This window comes from Berghia stephanieae, chromosome 1 (genome assembly GCF_034508935.2).
Source record: "Berghia stephanieae isolate SIO BIC M18660-M18661 chromosome 1, UCSD_Bste_1.3, whole genome shotgun sequence".
Lineage (NCBI taxonomy): Eukaryota > Metazoa > Mollusca > Gastropoda > Nudibranchia > Aeolidiidae > Berghia > Berghia stephanieae.
In genome coordinates this window covers 99,924,390-99,947,281 of record NC_088360.1, presented here as the reverse complement: position 1 = coordinate 99,947,281, position 22,892 = coordinate 99,924,390, and the positions used below count along the sequence as shown (strand labels likewise).

Sequence of the window (22,892 nt, the reverse complement as noted above, 5' to 3'; positions counted from 1 at the left end):
CATTTACACACAATTCATACACTCCAGACTAATAACAATAACATATAAAACACCATTGTCCCTCCACTACTACTACCACTCCACCCCCTCACCCACTCCACCCCCCTCCTCCTCCCCCAACCACAATCTCACAAATTCTCACGCCACAATAACACCCATAAAACACATTTCGTCACACCTCCTAACAACCACCTCCCTCCCCCTTACCGCCAACACATCACAATTTTAAGTAAAACTACCTTACTAAAAACACGTGCTCCCGACGTTACCTATCGTGATACTATAGTTGGACTTCACACTGCGGCTAGCTCAGTCGTACATCAACTCTAATCTGAGGGTCGTGGGTTCGAGCCCCACGTTGGGCGTAATTTTTTTTCTAATTAATATACCCCCTCACCCCCCCCCCCTTCCCCCCCCCCCCCCCCCCCCTCCACCACACCCCCCCCCCCCCCCCCCCCGATATTTTGCTCTCAATCAATAATAGCTGTTATATTAACCATCGTTTGAAAATTCTCTTGACGTCATCTAGTATATCAAAGCAAATTATTTTTTTTAATTCCTACCCTTCCCCGCCTCCCCCCCCCCCCCCCCTCCTTTCACAATAAGAAAAAGAATAATAATAATAAAAAAAAAAAAAACTCCGACCATAAAAGAGAATAAATAGAAAACAAACAAAAACCAAGAAAAAAAATTAAAAACTCAGACAAACAGACAATTCACACATACAAACAAATAAACAAAATATACAAAAAGAAACGAAAAAAAAAAAAACAATAAAACAGAAAAAGAAAGCAAAATATCAACATTTTGCCTTCTCTGATTACAAAAAGTTGGAACAAATTATGTAAATTGCATGCTTGCTAATCAGCTATTCACGATAGCATTAGATTGAAATGCTGAATATACTAAGCCCGGTTAGCTCAGTCGGTAGATCATCAGACTTTTAATCTGAGGGTCAAGGGTTCGAGTCCCTTATTGGGCGTGATTTTTTTTTTTGTTCCTTTCATTTTTTTTCTTTTTTTTTTCCACATCTCTTTAACCAATCAATTAATTCATAAATGCATTTATCTTTAACGGATTAAATTAATAAATTTATATTATTTTATTCATTTATTTGTTCATTTATTTATTTTATCTATCTATTTTATTTATTTATTCATTTTAATTAATTTATTTATGTAATTAATTAATTAATTAATTTAATTTGTTTACGTATTTACTGCTGAAATTCTTACATCCATTTATTATTTTACCATTATTTCATTTTTTTCTCTTCTCTTACCCATTCATTGATCAATTACATGGATATTAACTATAACTAATTCATAACGTGCAACACCAGAACGATTCTATGGGATACCCAATGGTTGTGAAACACAAATGTGACCCATCGTCTCAAAGCGGTATTATGTCGGAACAAACCATATGCTTAAAAGACGAATTAAATGTTAAACTGGTCAAAAATATAAATGTTTGACATTAGCAACCTAAAATATGGTATCCATTCTCTCCAATAAAATATACTAACTCAACACAAGTCTGATATTTCTGCTATAAATTCAACTTTCAACATTTTAACCAACCCGACATAATACCGTTTTGTGGCGAAGGGTCACAAATGATGACTGGTTGTGAAATTATATGCCTGTCGACAATAAATGCCTTTCTTCTCCATAATACCATATGTGATAGAATATGATACAATTTACACTTGATGAAACAACAGCCCGGTTAGCTCAGTCGGTAGAGCATCAGACTTTTAATCTGAGGGTCAAGGGTTCGAGTCCCTTATTGGGCGCTATTTTTTTTTTTTTTTTTTTCCTATCCGATTTTATTCATTTGTCCTAATAGTCTTCAACAGTCGTAAGGTCACTTCCTTCCCAATGACGTATGGTAACTTAGTAACACTGGCTCTAAACTATAGGAACAATGGCGGACGCTGTATGAAATATTTCTCCGGCGAGCTTAAACGCGTATCCAGAGGAAAAAAAAAAACCCATCAATTTGATCATGTTTTGACTTTTACACATTCTGATCACAAGGGATATGAAAAGGGAATGAACAGTTCTAGCCAACATGAAGAATCAAAAGTAATGATTTTCTTTGTTTAGAACCAAGATGGCCGCCGTTGCCGGGCGCGTGACATCAGACTACTGAATCCAATTGTGGCCCTTGTGTAGTGATCGGATATCTTTTTTTTTCCACTTATCTTTAAGAAATCAATTAATTCATTTCTTCATTTATCTTTAACAAAGAAATTGATACATTTATATTAATTGATTCATTTATTTGTTCATTTCATTATTTCTTTTCTTTCTTTCTTTCTTTCTTTCTTTCTTTCTTTCTTTCTTTCTCTCTTTCTTTCTTTCTTTCTTTCTTTCTTTCTTTATTTATTTATTTTTAGTTTTTGTAATGTAATTTATTAAACAGTTTAATTAATTAATTTACTTAATGTATTTACGTATTTACTGTTATTCTTATATCCATTTATTATTTTACCTTTACTTCTTTTTTTTTCTCTCTACTTTTACCCATTCATTCACCCATGACATGGATATTAACTATTAACTCACTCAATCCTAGAGATTTTTTCTACTTTTCAAAATTGGAAATTACTTATTGTGTATTGAAAATGGACATGTAGGTACATAGACATTAAAAATACTACGCCTATTATTTGTCTCAGAAAAATGTGCAACACCAGAACGACTTTATGGGTTACCCAATAGAATTTTGAAACACAAATGATGACTGGTTGTGAAAGATATGCATGTCGGCAATGAATGCCTTGTCTATAATAAATAAGCATGATAGAATAAGATACAATTTGCACATGTTACAACAGCCCGGTTAGCTCAGTCGGTAGAGCATCAGACTTTTAATCTGAGGGTCAAGGGTTCGAGTCCCTTATTGGGCGTAATTTTTTGTTGTTGAGGTTACCGTTGTTTATTTACATATATGCATTTCATATTTGTCTATTTATTTATATTTATTTGTTCATTTATTTATTTATTTATTTATTTATTTTATTTATTTCCGTATTACCAATTCACTCACCCATTACTTGGGCTTTCATAACTATTAACTAATTCATACTGTGCACCACCAGAACGATTCTATGGCTTGTCAATAGTTTTGAAACACAAATTATGATTACTCGTTGTTAAATTTTATGCAAGTCGGCAATGTCTATAATACTAGATATAAGTGATAGAATAAGATACAATTTACACATGTAACAACAGCCCGGTTAGCTCAGTCGGTAGAGCATCAGACTTTTAATCTGAGGGTCAAGGGTTCGAGTCCCTTATTGGGCGTAATTTTTTTTTTTAGGTTAGTGTTGTTTATTTATTTATTTGTTTTATTTATTTTTTTAATTTTATTTATTTATTTGTTTTTTTTTATTTATTTATTTATTTATTTTTGAGGTATCCGTTTAAATTTGTTGTAATCGTTGTTTATGGATCCGACTTATTTATTAATTTATCTTTAATAAAATTTATTATTATATTATTATTTATTATTTATTATTATTATTATTATTATTATTATTATTATTATTATTATTATTATTATTATTATTATTATTATATTATGTTATTATTATTGTTATTATTATCAATATTATTATTATTATTATTATCATTATTATTATTATAATTATAATTATTATTATTATTATTATTATTATTATTATTATTATTATTATTATTATTATTATTATTATTATTATTATTATTAAATTTTTAGTATCATCATCATCATTATTTTGTTTATTCATCTGTTTATCTTTTTATTACTTAGTTCTGTTCACATATATATTTAATTTAGTTATTTATTAGTTTGCTGATTTTTTTTCTTTCCATTTTTCTTTTCGTCTTCTTCCTCCTCTTCTTTTCTTTAAAATTTATTTACTCGCATTAATGTTCGTGTAATGATTGTTTTGTCACGCGTGACTGCAAACCCGACCGTCTTCCAAACCTATTTTTAGAATCACGTCAGCTTTCTATTTATTTCTCTTGAATTAGGAAATTTTGGCAAGTCCCAGATTTGAGAGTTGTATTTGTTTTTCTTGTTTTTTATTTTTTATTTCCTTGTTTTTCTTGTTTTTTATTTTTCTTGTTTTTTAAAATGTGTTTTTTTCCAAAGCATTATTATATTATGGTGTTGACGAGCGAGCTGCAGATCAGATGTTTGTCGTCTTGTGAAAAAAAGGAAAAAGGAAATGAATGAAGAGAGGTCGTGATCTTAAAGCTCTGGCGTTTTGTCCTTCAGCAAGACACTTTCAAAACAATGCTTCACTGTCTAATGTCACGAATAATAAGTACCAACTGACTATTATGTCCTTGTAAAATGAATGAATAAGAACGATATTATAATTTAAAAAATCGATTAATGAACATCATGCGTGTAATGAAAGTCATTTTAAAAAATAAAAATACAGAAAAAGAGTTTAATAATAATAATAAATAATGCGTGCGAAACAAAAACAAAAACAAAAACAAAAAAAAAAAAAAAAAAAAAAAAAAGAAAGAAGAAAAAAAACCCCGCCCAATAAGGGACTCGAACCCTTGACCCTCAGATTAAAAGTCTGATGCTCTACCGACTGAGCTAACCGGGCTTAACGATATACAACTCTATAAATTATGTCAACAAAGTATTATCAGCATATTATGCCGACGTGATACCGTGACATTGAATAGCCTCAGAATCGACTGTTATGATAATGGGAAGCCTGCATGGCGGCATACAAAAATATACTTCGACATCCCGAGTATTTGTTATCTATTGCGTTATCAATTATATGTGTATCTTTGAAGCCATCTGCCCGGCTAGCTCAGTCGGTAGAGCATGAGACTCTTAATCTCAGGGTCGTGGGTTCGAGCCCCACGTTGGGCGATTTTTTTTTTTTTTTTTTTTTTTTTTTTTTTTTTTTTTAACTTCAGCATTCCTAATACTCTAATATTATTTCGTTCTTCATCGTAAACAGTATTTTCGTTTATTATGAGAGAGAACAGTTTTTATTTTCTTTCAACTTAATAAATTATGTTCATTGCTTTAATTTCAGAGCATAACAATCGTCTTTATTAAGTTTTGCCATGACCCCGATACAAAATCGTTTAGATATATAGACTAGTCTATAAGACAGTTTTTGGCAACAGCAATTTGTTAGGTAGAGCAGCATTTTCTGTAGTATCTATAGGTAAAATGCTACTAGAAGGCTGCTGTCACTGCTGACTCTACCTAATTGCTCCAAGTTCCAACGAATAAAAAAATGTTACAGCCGCTTTCACAGGCTTTGAAGAAGCCTCTGTAGGCTAGGCTACTGTATGTGACTGTTTGTTTTATTTTGAAAATTGGGGTCCTCTTTCCAGAAGACTCTTAAAATAATAATAGACTAATTTGTTACCCTCTGCCCATAAAGAGCGAGGACGCTAGTCTACAAAGTACTTTCAACGAAACAACAAATGATAAATCATTATATATAATACAAGTATATTCTAATGTAAAGGTTCTATTTAAAAATAAAAGGCTAAAACATACTTGTTTATAATTATATTTTTGTAAGTTACAAAAATTAAGAAGAAATGAATAAAATAATTATAAATATTTTTTTTTTATACGTTACTATCGGGAAATGTGTCAGGAAATAGATAAAAACAAAAGAAATTAAAAACAAAGGGAGACAACTCAGTACTCAGATGACTATTGAATCACAAGGGGCTTCACGATCAGTACCTAACAGCGAGCTGAAACCACGGTTTTAATTATTTCTATTCGCTGACAGCTGAAGATGAAAAGAGTTCCGATTTTCTTTCATAGCAAACCGTTTCGAGCTTAATATCCCTCATCGTCTAATATAATTCCTATAGGCTACTACTACTACCACCACTATTACGACTACTACTACTACTACTACTACTACTACTACTACTACTACTACTACTACTACTACTACTACTACTACTACTACTACTACTACTATATAATAATAATAATAATAATAATATAGTAGTAGTAGTAGTAGTAATAATAATAATAATAATAATAATAATAATAATAATAATAAATAATAATATAATAATAATAATAATAATATATAATAATAATAATAATAATAATGATGATGATGATGATGATGATAATAATAATAATTATAATAATAACAATATTATTATTATTATTATTATCATTATCATTTTTATTATTATTATCATCATCATCATTATTATTATTATTATTATTATTATTATTATTATTATTATTATTATTATTATTATTATTATTATTATTATTATTATTATTATTATTATTATTATATCATTATTATTATTATATTATTATTATTATTATTATTATTATTATTATTATTATATTATTATTATTATATTCTATCTATTATTAATATTATTATACTTCTTCTTCTTCTTCTTCTTCTTCTTCTTCTTCTTCTTCTTCTTCTTCTTCTTCTTCTTCTTCTTCTTCTTCTTCTTCTTCTTCTTCTTCTTCTTCTTCTTCTTCTCCTCCTCCTCCTCTTCCTCATCCTCCACCTCCTCCTTCTTCTTCATCTTCTTCTTCATCATCTTCTTCTTCATCTTCTTCTTCTTCTTCTTCCTCCTCCTCCTCCTCCTCCTCCTCCTCCCCTTCTTCTTCTTCTTCTTTTCTTGTTTGCTAGAAAAATAATTTTCCTTTTTATTGCAGCGAGTCGAGTCAATTATATTAATCCCCCAATTCTATTTTTTCGTACATAGAATCAATAATTGCTTGTTTGTAGGTTGTGTTTAGATAGTTCGAAGATGACGTCACTCATGTCTTTATATTTGCTTTTTGCCATCCGCGTTTATGAGTAATGCTCACTAAACTGTATTAACCAGAGTATAAACGATCATGGTTACACACAGTTCTTGTGTGTTGGCCAGTGATACTTCCGGATGGCAATGTTGTGAACTTCTTAGCCAAGTGCATTCTATCTATAGCTACATTCTCCCGTAACACAGTTCTTCTTCTTACGAAACTAAAATCTCTTTGAATTAACACCACACACAGAGTCAATATCAGTATATTTTCGTACTTCAATGTATTCCTACCACAACAAAGGATTTCTATGTTGGTTCAACAATCAACAAGTTTGAATTTACATGACAATAGGCTTATGGGATACTCTACACTCTTTGAGTTCATCTTTACAACCTCTTAAACGAGTTAGAATTCTTGGGATTAGGTTTATCTAGTTTCAAGGTTTGGGTTAGGTTTGTTGTAGAATGGGATTTGTGGCTTATCTCTCGTTTTATTGCACGTGTCTTCCGTCGAGTCGTCTGGTTCATGGACGAATAACGAGGTTTTGTTACAAAATTTCCAAACAAAATACGATCCGACTGAATTCAATTAGGGATGACTTAGGTTGTTTTTCGTTTGAGACCTTTGTAATGGTAGGATTGTCTGGGGGGTTGGATGAGGAGAAGGAGGACGAGGAGGAGGAAGAATAAGAGTTAGATAGATGAAGAGAAGCAGAAGAAGAAGGAGAAGGAGGGGGGGGGGGGGGGTTCATTTTATTCTAAATAGAATAAGACACCATAATATTCTATTTTCATAATTATATATACAATTTACACAGAAGTCTACCGTAACACTTAGAACGGGAAGTCATAGTTCTCAACGTTACTTGGCGTGTGACTAGAACTTCCCGTTCTAAGTGTTACGGTAGACTTCTGTGTAAATTGTATATATATATATATATATATATATATATATATATATATATATATATATATATATCCTGTGTAAAGCGACCAATATTCCTTGTAGAGGGGTCAAGACAATCAATTAATAGCACATCTCAAAAAACATTGAAAATTACAATCTTTCCATTAAACTATAGAAGATCTATACTTACAGTTACTGATGCTCGTCTTCGCCTAATAAATTGAAGCTTACACTTCAACATTGATCGTTATTTTTTACTCTTTTTTTTATGACACCATATACATTTTGTTCAACTTTTTTTGTCCCATAAGATGACGCACATACACAAATACACCCCTCCGCCACATACATACATGCACATACACACACACACACACACACACACACACACACACATATATATATATATATTATATATATATATATATATATATATATATATATATAACAAAAAAAAAAAGAAAAAGAAAACAATGAACAACACAGCAACTCTGGACCATCTTTGAAAACAATATGTTTCTTCAATGATGAATAATAGATATTTAATAATGTTTAAAAATCCAAATGGATATAGATATGTATAAACGAACATCACAATATTGTAGTAAAGAGAGGATAAGTTTGTAAGGTATCTACTGTTTGTTTACATATAACGGGTATTCTTTCATGTCGGGTTGATTCATTCATGTTAACAAATTTGTATCATAAATATTAAGTTTAAATGCAACCATTTACGTCTTGTGAATGGTATATCAAACATAAAATAAATTTAAAGGAACAGGAAAATGTACAATTATGAAAACAAATACAAAGTTATGGTAAGACTTGAAGAAGAACGGAAGATAGACAAGAAATAAAATTAATCAGTAGATTTTTTGCCTTAGAAAGCCAAACTGGCGTCTTTCACATGTCTCTTCTTTCCGTCATCACCTTAATCCGACACAATACCATTCCCACACCTTTCTCCCCGCCAGTGGTTTCATATGATCACATGGCGGAAGGCCGAGTTCCGCCTCTAATATATTAGTAGAACTCTGTGACAATTTAAAAGTAGACAATCGCACAAAAAATAAATGGAAGAAACAAGGAACACAAAAACAAAACAAAAAAGAAACATGCCCAGTTGACCTTAAAGATTATTTTCAAGTTTGATTTACAAATACAATATGTGAGTTAATTATAATATTGGCCTTCATTGAGACAGTCTTATCTCTAAAAATTAGAAAAAGAAAAAAAAAAGAACATGAAGAAAAAAAAATAAATAAAAAAAAAAATAATAATAAAACCCATAAATTTTCTTACACTAAACTTTGACGTTACACACAGTTTTGTTTGTCTTGCTTATTCCAACTTGATATCATATTGGCGTGGTGCGTTACTACTAAGTACATCTCTAATTAACAGACTGTTGTAGGCAATGCTATCATCATATCATAATAAGTTAATTATGCCGGTACTACAAACCTGATTTTCCAGGCTTTCAGTTCCAATATCCATTTGACTATAGACACCTTAGTGGAAAGAACATAACCACGCCCCTCGGATAGTCGTCATAATTGGTCAACATAGCGAATTACTGAATTACGCAGGTTTGGCTATCCTATCGATAGTTTTTTTTGTGTGTAAGTAAAATACCCACTGTTCTACCGCTTGATCAATAGATAGAATGAGGTTGACGTCATTCAGGTCTTTGTTAAGTTCATGGTTGCTCATAGTTCGATGTGTTATACTTCCGGATGGCAATGCTGTAGAACCAACACACATTTAAAAAAAAAACACCAAAAAAAAAAAAACTGTGTGTACAGTTATTAAACACTTATAATCTCATCGATAGTAAAACCTGTGTAGTTTGCTATGTTTACCAATCACTGCCATTGTTTACATTATGATGACTGTCCGAGAGGCGTGGTTATCTATGTGTCTATTGAATGTTTCCTTGTGTTGTTGAAATCAGTTCTTCGGTTGTTGTTTCTGAATATTTGATTTTTTAAAGATCTTGATTCAACGTTGTTAGAAGTGAAATTGGTATTGGGATATTATAATTAAATTATCTCATCTCGAAGGCAGGAGATATGGAGAAGAAGAAAGAAAAAAGGAAGGGGGTAGCGGATAGTATTGGAATCTGACCAGAACGATTTGGTATTGAACTAACAATCTCAGATTTCCGTTTCATCGGATTGATCTTGGTCCCTTTGCATGTGAAGCGAATGCTCTAGCAACTCTGAGCCATTGGGACCGCAACAAAACTTAGGGGCAGAGTGGCTCAGCGGTATGGTCTTTCCATCGTAACCGGAAGGTACCGAGTTCGATCACCCGCCGCTGCGCTGTGTGGCCTTGAGCAAGTATCTCGCCCTAGCTCAATTTGCGGCGCAGCACTTCGGCTGACGCCTGGGTTATTCCGATCTTCCCTTGGAATAGACCCTAGAGAAAAAATACCCCTATGGGATTAATAAAGGGAATTTTATTTCTTTTTATTTATTTTTTGTATTTATTAGTATTTCATAATTATTTATGCGTTATGCTGAAAACTCAATTTCGAACAACATGTTCATTCCGATTAAGCTAATTCTGTCTTAGTCTTATACGATTGGTCACAATTTACCATGTCATGGGTGAGTAACAAGAAAAAGTGGGGATTGGTGGGGGGGGGGGGGGGGGGGGGGGGGTTGGGAGGAAGGGTTGAAGGCACTCGAACAGAAGCAGATCACATTTGACAAGGCGTGAAGAAGTACATGCTGGCTGAAATCATCATTTACACATTTCTTGCAGTGGCGCTGGTGGTGGTGGCGCTGCCAAGGTGTAACAACTACAAGTCTATGGTGGGTGTAAAACTGACTGACGGCCACACAGCTAGAAGAAAAATCAAAGTGTTTGATTGTGGTAACAGTATGGATTGGGGGGGGGGGGGGGGGTCCCGATAGCACAGTTGCTAGAGCATTTGCTTCACATGCAAAGGAATCGAGGTAAAGTTGACATTTTTCTATTGCGACATACCGACCAACTCCCTCCCCCTGTCCACCCAGTTGTAAACAGGTAGCTGGGTCTGTTAGAACTGACAGAAAGTATTTTGCGATAGACTAACGTCCTATCCAAAGGGTCAGCGTGGCTCAGCGGTACGGTCTTTGCTTCGTACCTGAAAGGTATCGAGTTCGATCACCCGCCACTAGGTGCGCTATGTGGCATTGAGCAAGTTACCTCGCCCTAGCTCAATTTGCGGCGCTGCACTGCGACTGACGCCTGGATTATTCCAGTCTTCCCTTGGAGTAGACCCGAGAGACAAACTTCCTAAATGGGATGAATAAAGGGGATTTTATCATCATCATCATCATTATTATTATTATTATTATTATTATTATTATTATTATTATTATTATTATTATTATTATTATTATTATTATTATTATTATTATTATTATTATATGATATCCTATCTATTTTACTTCCTTCCCCACTGTCTCGTGTTTTTTTTTTTCTATTTCCCTCTCTGTTTCTCACTTTCTTTGTGTTTCTCCATCAAAATACCTCCTTATTTTTCTTCATTTTTCTTCTTCTTCTTGTTCTTCTTCTGTTGCTGCTGCAGCGTTTAACAATCCAATCCAATCCAATCCAAAGTAGTTGCATCTTCATGGGATGAAGATTGACGCAAATGAACTGACTCTCACTGAGTACAGGTTGACTTGTATATATATATATCTTTTTTTAAAGTATATTTTTCTGACATCCTTAATCATTTATTTATTGTGTAATGCCTACTTGTTTCCACCTCCAATTTGAGATTATCGGTTTCACACGTTGTTCATACTATATATGGGTCTTGTGCTCATCGTCGCGAATGGTGTAAATAAGCGGCAAAGAAAACGTCAGAGTACATTCCATCCTTCCGGTGGCCATTTTGAAAAGGGAGACCACCCAAATCTCCCTCACCCCTAGTGTTGGCCCTTACATCGTAAGTTAAACCAAAGAGGGAAGGATCCTAGGAGAGCAGTGAGTTACGAAGAACTGTGATGGATGGCGGTAAGGGGAAACTGACAGACGGAATCCAAGGCAGGTTTTTGGTGTGGGAGCAAGGTAGGTGGATGGATGGATGGATGGATGGATGGATGGATGGGTGGATGGGTGGATGGATGGATGGAAGGGTGGGTGGATGGATGGATAGATAGATAGATGGGTGGATTGATGGAAGGGTGGATGAGTGGATGGGTGGATGGATGGATAGGTAGAAGGGTGGATGGGTGATGGATGGATGGATGGATGGATGGGTGGATGGCTGGATGGATGGATGGGTGGATAGATGAATGGATGGATGGGTGGATGGATGGATAGGTGGATGGGTGGATGGATGGAAGGGTGGATGAGTGGAGAGGTGGATGGATGGATGTGTGGGTGGATCGATGGATGGATGGGTGGATGGATGGATAGATGGGTGGATGGATGGATGGATGGATGGATTGTTGGATGACCTGTTTTTAACAGGTTTAGTGAATATTGTGCTATAAAAAAGCTCAATTTTGTGTACTTTATTGCTGAGCTTGAATCTAAGTAAATTTTTAATGTGATAAAAACATAAATTTCACATTCACTGCAATTTTAACTTCAAAATCCTTTTTAGCGTATTACCGCTTTGAGATGATGAGTTAGTCACATAATTTTTTAAACAGACATCGGATAAAGTTTTAATTATTTATGACTTAAAATAAAGGTTGGAAAGAGATATAATATACTTACAATGTATCATAATGAATGATATGAGAATATTGTAACAAAAGCGTTTAAACTGTAAAAAGAAATGAATACAGAAATGAATAAATAAATAGATAAATAAATAAATAAATAAATAAATAAATAAATAAATAAAAATAAATAAATAAATAATAATTAATTAAATAATTAATTAATTAATTAATTAATCAATAAAATAAGAATAAATGAATCAATGAAAAAAAAAAACTTCGCCCAACGTGGGGCTCGAACCCACGACCCTGAGATTAAGAGTCTCATGCTCTACCGACTGAGCTAGCCGGGCAGATGCTCCGTGTGTATTATTACACAGTATTTTATAAGATCAATACAGGTACCCAGTACTCAGGTAACCGTTGTGGATAGCGCGCGTAACACCGTCGCCATCGTTTTTGCCTGACACAAGCGCCTTTGGTCTTGACGAAATTTATTTTTTTTAGGTTTTGCACCGTCTAGTCAGTTGTCGTTTGTATTGCGCCAGGAACACGTGATTCCATTGGTTGATCTATAGAATACAATTAACGATTTGTTTTCTTTTGTGGCCAAAGACTTGTCTATTGACGTCATTTTTTTGTGTCAGCGTGGGCTTCGTAAAGTTATAGCTTGACACTGACCAAAAATGACGTCAAAATGCCAGTCTTTGGCCACAAAAGAAAACAAATCGTGAGTTGAATTCAATAGTTCAACCAATGAAATAACTTGTTTCCATGAGCTCTACTAACGACAACTCACTAAGCGGAGCAAAAAAACAAATAATGACGTCAAACTGCCAGTCCTTTTGGATTTCAGTATCAGGCTATAGATAGAATGCGCTTGGCCAAGGAGTTCACAACATTGCCATCCGGAAGTATAACGGACCAAACACAAACTCTGTGTAACCATGAACTTTTATAGTCTGGTTAATACAGTTTAGTGAGAACAACTCACAAACGCGGATGGCAAAAACAATAACAAAGGCCTGAGTGACGTCATCTGCATACTATCTATATGTTAACGATGCAAGTCCGCTCTCTGTGACACGTGGTCCTTCTTTTCGATAGATAGTATGCGCTTGGCTAAGAAGCTCAAAACATTGCCATCCGGAAGTATAACGGACAAACACACAAAACTTCTAAGATAAACGCGGATGGCAAAAAACAATAACAAAGACCTGAGTGACGTCATCCCGCGTTTATGAGTAATGCTCAATGAACTGTATTAACCTGACTATAAACGTTCATGGATACACACAGTTTTGTGTGTTGATCCGTTATACTTCCGGATGGCAATGTTATGAGCTTCTTAGCAAAGCGCATACTATCTATAAAATTATTTGCAGTGTGTGTAGATATTTATATTATGTGCGGCTATATAGTATTGTTGGATGATACTCGCGTACGGTCCTGGGTTCGAGCCTCGCTCACGCATAGTTTATAATTAAGAGGCATTATGTCTCGTCCTACATGTTAAGTGTTGCTGTTGGGTGGGGATCGCTTGTAAAGCGCTTTGAGCACGTTTAATGGACTTTACGCAATAAAATTGCTCTAGTTTTTTTTTTAATCTAAGGGTCAAGGGTTCGAGTCCTTTATCGGGCGATATTTTCTTCTTTTGATCTCTCTATTTTCATAATACAACTTATTTTCTGGAAAAGGGGATTTTTTCTCATGTCTTATTCTTTTGAAATTCAAAAGAAGTATCTCTCTCTCTCTCTCTCTCTCTCTCTCTCTCTCTCTCTCTCTCTCTCTCTCTCTCTCTCTCTTTCTCTCTTTCTTTCTTTCTCTCTACTCATGATTTTCTACAAATATGCTTTTTTAAAGAGCCTTTGAATTGTAGTCCTTACAATGATATATTAAAAAGTAGCTATCCTAATTGTTTTGTCTTTAATATCAATTTTTGAACAGGCCGATATCTTACCGGATTGAGAAGGTGGGTAACAAAGGCGTATGATTTAATTCATGTCCCATCCCATTGATCAGAGTTTGCCAATAATTTAACAATTTTGAAGAAAAAATCACTGACAAAACTTCAAATGTTTTCGTTTTCTTCCAGTATCTATTTTATATATATATATATATATATATATATATATATATATATTATATATATATATATATATATATATATAAAATAAGCCGATGGTGAATCATAATATAAGGCGACATGTTCTGGTCACATTGTTGTAATGTAAATACATACTCTCAAACCAACGGGAAGAACAAGGGAAAAGAAAAAGAAAAGGGAAAAAAAAGAAAAGGAAAAAAGAGATAAGAAAACAAAAAAGGAATATAAAACCAAAAATAAATAAATAAATAAATTAATTAATTAACTAATTAATAACAGTACATAGATAAGATTTAAAAAAAAAACAAACAATACACAGGATAAATGGAGCTAGCCGGGCTGGTGAAAGTGCAGAATACTGCATTGATGTAATAACCTATCATCGGTACAGGTAATGTGTAATTGCCATCATATGGATATCTGCCTATTTGTTATTGTTCTTCGCCGGTCTTTTGTACGAGTAGTTCGCACTATATCATATCAATCAGACTCTAGGTAGAATGAAGATGACGTCACTCTGGTCCTTGTTATCGTTTTTTGCCATCCGCGTTTATGAGTAGTTCTCACTAAACTGTATTAATCAGATAATTATACACGTTCAACGTTACACACAGTTTTGTGTGTTGGTCCGTTATACTTCCGGATGGCAATGTTGTGAGCTTCTTAGCCAAGTGCATACTATCACGGACCAACACACAAAACTGTGTGTATCCATGAACGTTTATAGTCAGGTTGATACAGTTCAGTGAACATTACTCATAAACGCGGCTGGCAAAAAAAAAAAACAACAAAACAATAACAAAGACCTGAGTGACGTCATCTTCGAACTATCTATAGATAGTATGCGCTTGGCTAAGAAGCCCATAACATTGCCATGCGGAAGTATAACGGACCAACACACAAAACTTTGTGTATCCATGAACGTTTATAGTCAGGTTAATACAGTTCAGTGAGCATTACTCATAAACGCGGATGGCAAAAAAACAAAAACAATAACAAAGACCTGACTGACGTCATCTTTGAACTATCTATAAACAATCGAGGTTACACATTATTGTTTTGTGTGTTTGGTACGTTATTTCCGACTGGCAATGTTGTGAACTTTTTGGGTAAACGCATAGTAATAATTTCATGATATGGATATTTACATAATATTTATCTATTGCAACGGGTGCTGATAATGGCCTTTTTCTGTGGGGTTAATTACTTTCTCTTGTCGAGCTTACTCATTTTCTCTGTGACCCAACCACCAAATTGGTATTGTGTCGGATTGAACCAAATACAGAAAAAGAACATTGATTTTAGGTTCAAATTATTGGATATAGATAGTTCGAAGTTGACGTCACTCTGGTCGTTGTTATTGTTTTTTGCCATCCGCGTTTATGAATAATTCTCGCTAAACTGTATTAACCAGACTATAAAAGTTCATGGTTACATACATTTTTCTGTGTTGGCCCGTTATACTTACAGATGGCAATGTTATGAGCTTCGTAGCCAAGCGCATACTATCTATATTTATTATGTAGCTAAAATATTTTCTGTATATGAAGACTTAAGTTTCTAATACTGCTAACAAAAATTGTAAAATGTAATTCTATCTAAATTCTAAATTGTGCCGCTATGTTGTCTTGCGCTATGACCCTCGCTTTCAGATCGGAAGGTCCTGGGTTCGAACCGGGCGCATAGTTGAATCCTTGGAAAATGCTCTCTTCTCATCTTCTCTCACCGTACTCATGTGTAAAATGAGTACATGGCAGTTAAGAGCGTTGTCTCTGTCCAAGCTGCTGGTTGCTGGGCGGACGTGACATCAGACTATTGAATCCTATTGGATCCCGAATTTGGCTCTCTCTGACAACGCGATGCATATTTTTATTCTCCATTTCCCTCTGTCACTTTCTCTATGATCCTTTAATTCTCACCACTATTTGATATTAGTGTCCGCCGAAGGCTGTTCGTTCCTGCAAAAAGATCCCAAGATTCGCAGTTCTACGCCTTTTTCGATGAAGAGGGTAGATCTTGAAAATGAATATTTATGATACAAGTCGCTAAATATGTAATGTCATTTATTCACTCACAGTTATAAATGAACAGAATAAACAAACATATTATGTCTGTGTATTATTATTATTATAGTCGTTCCCCAGAATTATCATAATATCACAGATTATTATGTTTTCAGAATGCATGACCCTTTCACGTCCAGAATGTATAGAGGGAACGAAGTTGACGTCACTCAGCTCCTTATTACTGTGTTTATACAGCTTAATGGCTGATTAATTCTCAATAAATTCTATCAATGCGACTATAAGAAGTTAAAGGTTATACATAATTGTGTGTGTTGGTACTTTTCATATATGGCTGGCCGATTATGTGAGTATTTTACCTAAAAGCATTCATTTGTTTCATTTTTTCCCAGTTATCTATCTGTTTGGTTGATTTTTTTTTTTTTTTTGGGTGTTCTAAACAAATGTCATAACCACTTTCATTCGAGCTCCATTGCACAATGATAAAGAGGTGAACTTTTATATCGCGCAATAACAAGTGTCGGCTAACTAATATGTTTAAATTGAGCTTTTATATAGCGCAATATCCACTAAACGTGCTCAAAGCGCTTTACAAGGGGTCCCTGGTCAACAGCAATATTTAACATGTAGGACGGGACATAACGCCTGTTAGGCGATACTACAATTTTTCGGACAAAGACAACGCTGTTTACGGCCAGGTACTCATTTTACACCTGAGTACGGTGAGAGAATGTGAGTAAAGAGCCTTTTCCAAGGACTCAACTATGCGCCGAGCGCGAGGCTCGAACCCAGGACCTTCCGATCCGAAAGCGAGTGTCATACCACTAGACCATAATAGGTTTGAAGTTAGTTTAGAAACGAACCCCGTCATTAAAGAATTGAGTTCCGTGCCACACGGCTCATTACACGCCATCCCATCCAATGCCACCCACCACCCACGTCCTCATAAATAACCAGGCATCCGTCAGTGCCAGATATATTATGTATATTATGCCAGACAGACAGCAGAACCGTGAAACAGGTCCGTGCTTTTCTCCCCGCCCACAACAATAACAACCTACGTATTACTCTATTATATAAACACATTTTGAATGTATGGCTACAATAACTAGAAGGGGAGTGAGGCAGTTATCGAAAACAGGCTGTGTGGGAGAATACAGCAACGAACAGATGTCCACCTGAACAGCGGAAAGCCCAGTTCAATCTGGACAACGCCTAATACTGATAATATGATGGCATGCTAAGTTATTTCTCGAACCGTCAACGTTTTTATTTTTTAATTTAAAAAAAGTGAAATTTTATTAAACGCTAAATCCACTAGCTATCTTCAGTTCTGTCTAAAATAACGAAAATCTCGTAGAATTACATTTTTTTTCTCTCTCAAACTACAGCATAGGTACTCCTTTCAGACGGTGGGTGGGTCACGCCGTGCACTTATTATTTGCAGGTCTGATAACCCAATTCATTATGGACTCATTGTCGTAATGGAAATCTCAAATTATGACGCAAAGCAATGTCCATTACAACAATGTTAAACTAGGCCCATAAGTGGGTTCGGATGGGAGACCTGCATATTATGTACACATTAGTGGGTCACAATGCGATTCAATAGTCTGATGTCACACCGCCCGGCATCTTGGTTCTAAAGAAAATCATTACTTTTTATTTTTCATGCTGGCTAGAACTTTTCATATGCCTTGTGATCAGAAGGTGTAAAAGTCAAAACATGATCAAATTTATGGGTTTTTTTTCCCCTCTGGATACCCTGGATACAGCCATTGTTCCGATAGTTTAGAGCCAGTGTTACTAAGTTACCATACGTCATTGGGAAGGAAGTGACGTTACGACTGTTGGAGAGTATTGTTAGAAAATAGATTAACGAAGGATAAAAGAGACGCCACTTAATAAATTAAATAGACGGGCTTTTATATTGCGCAAAATCCTCTAAACGTGCTCAGAGCGCTTTACAAGGGGTCCCTGACCAACAGCAACACGTAACGTGTAGAAAGAGACATGACGCCTTTTAGGCGGTATGTATTACATTTTTTCTCCGACAGAGACAACGCTGTTAACGGCCAGGTAACTAATTTTACACTTGAGTACGGTGAGAGAAAGTGAGTAAAGAGTCTTTTCCAAGGACTCAACTATGTGCCGATCGAGGCTCAACCCCAGGATGTTCCGATTCGAAAGCAAGTGTCATACCACAAGACCACAATAGCCGCAAGGAACAGAGATGTCTATGGTTATGACATATAGATAGTATGCGTTTGGCTAAGAAGCTCATAACATTGCCATCTGGAAGTATAGATAGAATGCGCTTGGCCAAGGAGTTCACAACATTGCCATCCGGAAGTATAACGGACCAACACACAAACTCTGTGTAACCATGAACTTTTATAGTCAGGTTAATACATTTTAGTGAGAACAACTCACAAACGCGGATGGCAAAAACAATAACAAAGGCCTGAGTGACGTCATCTGCATACTATCTATAACGGACCAACACACAAAACTGTGTGTAACCTTGCACTTTTATAGTGTGGTTGATACAGTTCAGTGAGAATCACTCACAAACGCGGATGGCAAAATACAATAACAAAGGTTTGAGTGACGTCATCTCCGTTCTATCTATACTACACTTACAAGTTCATCTCTCCATCCCACCCATCCTCCCTCCCTCCTTCCCAGGTTGGATCCCAGCGGATGTGGTCATCGTTTTTGATTTGAGCCAGACCACGGTTGATTAAGTGTTAGTCCTTTATGTAAGGTTTGGTTACTCACAGTACGCGGTCCACTTGATTGAGTGTGTATGTGTGCGTACTCACGCTAGACCAGTGTTTGATGGCATGTGACGGCACTTATGTATACAAGGTGTGAAAGATGAGTGTGGAGCGTGACGCACTTCCGGTCATGGAAGGGAAATTATAATGTTGACAGTGTTTATTAATGAATGAATGGTGACCTAACGCCTCACAACGGTATTATTATATCGGGATGAATTGGACCTTGCAAAGTGGATTTAGAAATATAAATGTCAATAAATAAATAGATCAATAAATAATAAATAAATAAATAAATAAATGAATAAATAAATGAATAAATGATTAAATAATTAAATAGATAAATAATGAAAGAAAGAAAGAAACAAATAAGTAAATAAATAAATAAATAAATAAATTTTCTGTATCCATCCGATAGGGTAAATTTGTCTTACTGGTTTATTCCACTGCAAAGTGAGCTAAGGCGAGGTGATTTGCGCGGAGGGTAGCCGAACTCGGTACCTTTCGGGTACGAAGCAAAGACCAAACCGCAGACCACGCTGTCCTCTAATACGAATTTTGAGTATGTTTTTTTTTTTTTTGGTTTCCAATTTACAAGTTTGTATTTATTTTCCACTTTAGTGAATTTAAATTAACCTCGTTCCATAACCACGCATAGACTCTATATTTTGTTTTGCGGGACTCTACAAAGTACAATGACCAAAGGGCGACAATTAATTTGGCCCAAGAGGGCCATAGTAAAGTCGAAGCTCTCTGGGTCTCAGCACGAGCTTGGGAAGACCACAGTAGCATTCCTGCATCTTGTTGGCCTTCAGCCATACTAAAGACATCATGACGAGGAGAAAGAAGATGAAGAATATTCGTGGTTGCTACAAATTCAATTTCCATCACCTAGTTCATCAGATATAAAAGGTAATAATGTGAAATTGAATGTAAGCTTCAATTTAATTACAAAAACAGATCAAAAAACGTTTCGGGTTTCCCTTTTATCAACACAACAGTATGAATGAAACACCACAGATGAATGAGATGATGGGGTAGTGGCGTAGTATCTAGTATTCTATTTTAATTCGTGCTTTCTTACAAAGGAGCATACTAATTTCCTGCCAACCAATGCTTTGTTTATTCATCTTAACTACGCCGCGACCACATCATCTCATTCATCTGTGGTGTTTCATTCATCCTGTTTTGTTGATAAAGGGGAAACCCAAAACGTTCCTTTGATCTGTTTTTGTAATTAAATTGAAGCTTACATTCAATTTCAAATTATTATTTATTTCTTCGAGATTCGAGTAGCAACATTTACATCAGATATAATAGGTACTCCTTTCAGACGGTGAGTTGGTCACACCGTGCACTTATTATTTGCAGGTCTGATAACCCAATTCATTATGGACTCATTGTCGTAATGGAAATCTCAAATTATGACGCAAAACAATGTCCATTACAACAATGTTAAACTAGGCCCATAAGTGGGTTCGGATGGGAGATCTGCATATTATGTACACATTAGTGGGTCACAATTGTTAGAAAATAGATTATCAAAAGAAAAAACAAACAAACAAACAATCAAGACACTAATTAAAAAACAACCCAAAGAAAATAAAATAAAAACAAACACACACACAAAAAAAATACCCATCAAATACAAACAAATGGTTGGATAGTTTATAGAGAGACGGGAAAGGGTTTAATCATGAGAAATTGAGAGAAACTGACCGACAGAGATATAGATAGAATGCGCTTGGCCAAGGAGTTCACAACATTGCCATCCGGAAGTATAACGGACCAACACACAAACTCTGTGTAACCATGAACTTTTATAGTCGGTTAAATACAGTTAGTGAGAACAACTCACAAACGCGGATGGCAAAAACAATAACAAAGGCCTGAGTGACGTCATCTGCATACTATCTATACCTAAAGGAAGAGTATTGAGTAAAATATAGAGAAGGAAGCCACACACACACACACACACACACACACACACACATACACACACAAACAAACACACACACACACACACACACACAAACGCACACACACCACATAAAAACATATTTTTCCACGCACTCGTTCATCCCACATAACCTGACCTCCAACAATGTTCAACAATAATTAAATATGACATGTGACAGACTACAGACTTGACATTTTCCAATCACGCACACTCACTCACTCACACACACTAACATACACACACACACACACACACACACATTCACACACACATTCACATACAGACCAACAAAATTGACTCAACTTAATTCCACAATTGACACGAGTTCAAATTAGCACACAACCCGCATCAAAACCGCATCATCATCATCATCATCATCATCATCTCCCAAGCTGTAACTCTTCTATGTTTGAAGGGCTGTCTTGTTACGACTACTTTCTATTTCAACTACCCACGAATCAATGACATCATTGGCTATTGATTGCAAGCATTCTCCGTCTTTTAATCAACTTGTCAATCACGCACCTGGACAAATGGGATGCTTGCGTGCTTTCCTTGTAAACCTCGACGCTAGGATTGCATGCTGGAGTTGAAATAAAGACAAATTCGGATACATCTGATTATTGTAGAGAATGGCTGTGTTTTGTCATTATTTTCAATGAGTTAAAAAACTGAACCCAACAAAAAACGCTAGAAAGACAAAACTGCTGCCAAAAACTAAACAAAAAATAAACAAAGACAAAACTAACGACTAAACAAAACAACCTCCCCCCCCCACCTACCCTCCAAGGGAGCCTTGTTTGAAGACTCAAAATTTGTTCCAGACTTTGACAAGACATATTTAAATGTTTTCAAAATCCCCGGTCTACTCGCTTTTCCACCTATTTTATCAAACGTATCAATGCGTTAACTAATAGTCTGACCGTAGTCATCGTAGAGTTATAGCCTGATACTGACCAAAAAATGATGTCAAAATGCCAGTCGTTTGCCACAAAAGAAAACAAATCGTGAGTTGTATTCAATAGTTCAACCAACGAAATAACTTGTTTCCTTGAGCTACACTAACGACAACTCACTAGACGCTACACAAACCATTATTTGTTTTTTTGCACCGCCTAATGAGTTGTCGTTAATAGTGCTCATGGAAACAATTGGTCTCATTGGTTGAACTATTGAATGCAACTCACGATTTGTTTTCTTTTGTGGCAAAAGACTGGCATTTTGACGTCATTTTATGGCCAGTGTCAGGCTATAAGTTTACGATGGCTACGCTGGGATCCACTTGGGAACCGGCCCAGGAGCGTCCCCTTGCACCTTCCAAGTCAGGGAGGATGTATGATATTGGTGAGATGTGTTTAAGTAAAACGCTCGTCACTACTGCTCGCCAGCTCAATCGCACCAGCTCCAGTGAAATCCCCATAAAGTTAACTTCTGCTTTAAATCAATCTCTATCTCTTGTTGGCCTTAAATATCGGTTCTTTATCTCAGTGATTGATTATCTCGTTGCTAATAGATATTAAGCTTTTGTGTCTTACTCCGTTCAATAAGTTCGGCTAATTTAGATACTAAAACTGCATTAATTTATTGTCAAAAATATGAAACTTGGGATAAATTATTTAAATTATTGACTTTTATTAAGATAAGATA

At 35.2% G+C, this 22,892-nt stretch overlaps 7 non-coding genes across 7 annotated transcripts; 5 read left to right on the top strand and 2 right to left on the bottom strand.

Annotated features, from left to right (window-relative positions):
- The first annotated feature begins 909 nt into the window (after positions 1-909).
- On the top strand, positions 910-982 carry Trnak-uuu (transfer RNA lysine (anticodon UUU)). Its single transcript has one exon. It is a non-coding gene; the product is annotated as a tRNA-Lys (tRNA).
- A 743-nt stretch (positions 983-1,725) lies between these two features.
- Trnak-uuu (transfer RNA lysine (anticodon UUU)) lies at positions 1,726-1,798 on the top strand. The gene has a single exon. It is a non-coding gene; the product is annotated as a tRNA-Lys (tRNA).
- Positions 1,799-2,844: 1,046 nt separating this feature from the next.
- Trnak-uuu (transfer RNA lysine (anticodon UUU)) lies at positions 2,845-2,917 on the top strand. The gene has a single exon. It is a non-coding gene; the product is annotated as a tRNA-Lys (tRNA).
- Positions 2,918-3,244: 327 nt separating this feature from the next.
- Positions 3,245-3,317, top strand: Trnak-uuu (transfer RNA lysine (anticodon UUU)). Its single transcript has one exon. It is a non-coding gene; the product is annotated as a tRNA-Lys (tRNA).
- A 1,231-nt stretch (positions 3,318-4,548) lies between these two features.
- Trnak-uuu (transfer RNA lysine (anticodon UUU)) lies at positions 4,549-4,621 on the bottom strand. The gene has a single exon. It is a non-coding gene; the product is annotated as a tRNA-Lys (tRNA).
- Positions 4,622-4,826: 205 nt separating this feature from the next.
- On the top strand, positions 4,827-4,899 carry Trnak-cuu (transfer RNA lysine (anticodon CUU)). The gene has a single exon. It is a non-coding gene; the product is annotated as a tRNA-Lys (tRNA).
- A 7,755-nt stretch (positions 4,900-12,654) lies between these two features.
- Trnak-cuu (transfer RNA lysine (anticodon CUU)) lies at positions 12,655-12,727 on the bottom strand. Its single transcript has one exon. It is a non-coding gene; the product is annotated as a tRNA-Lys (tRNA).
- Positions 12,728-22,892: the final 10,165 nt, after the last annotated feature.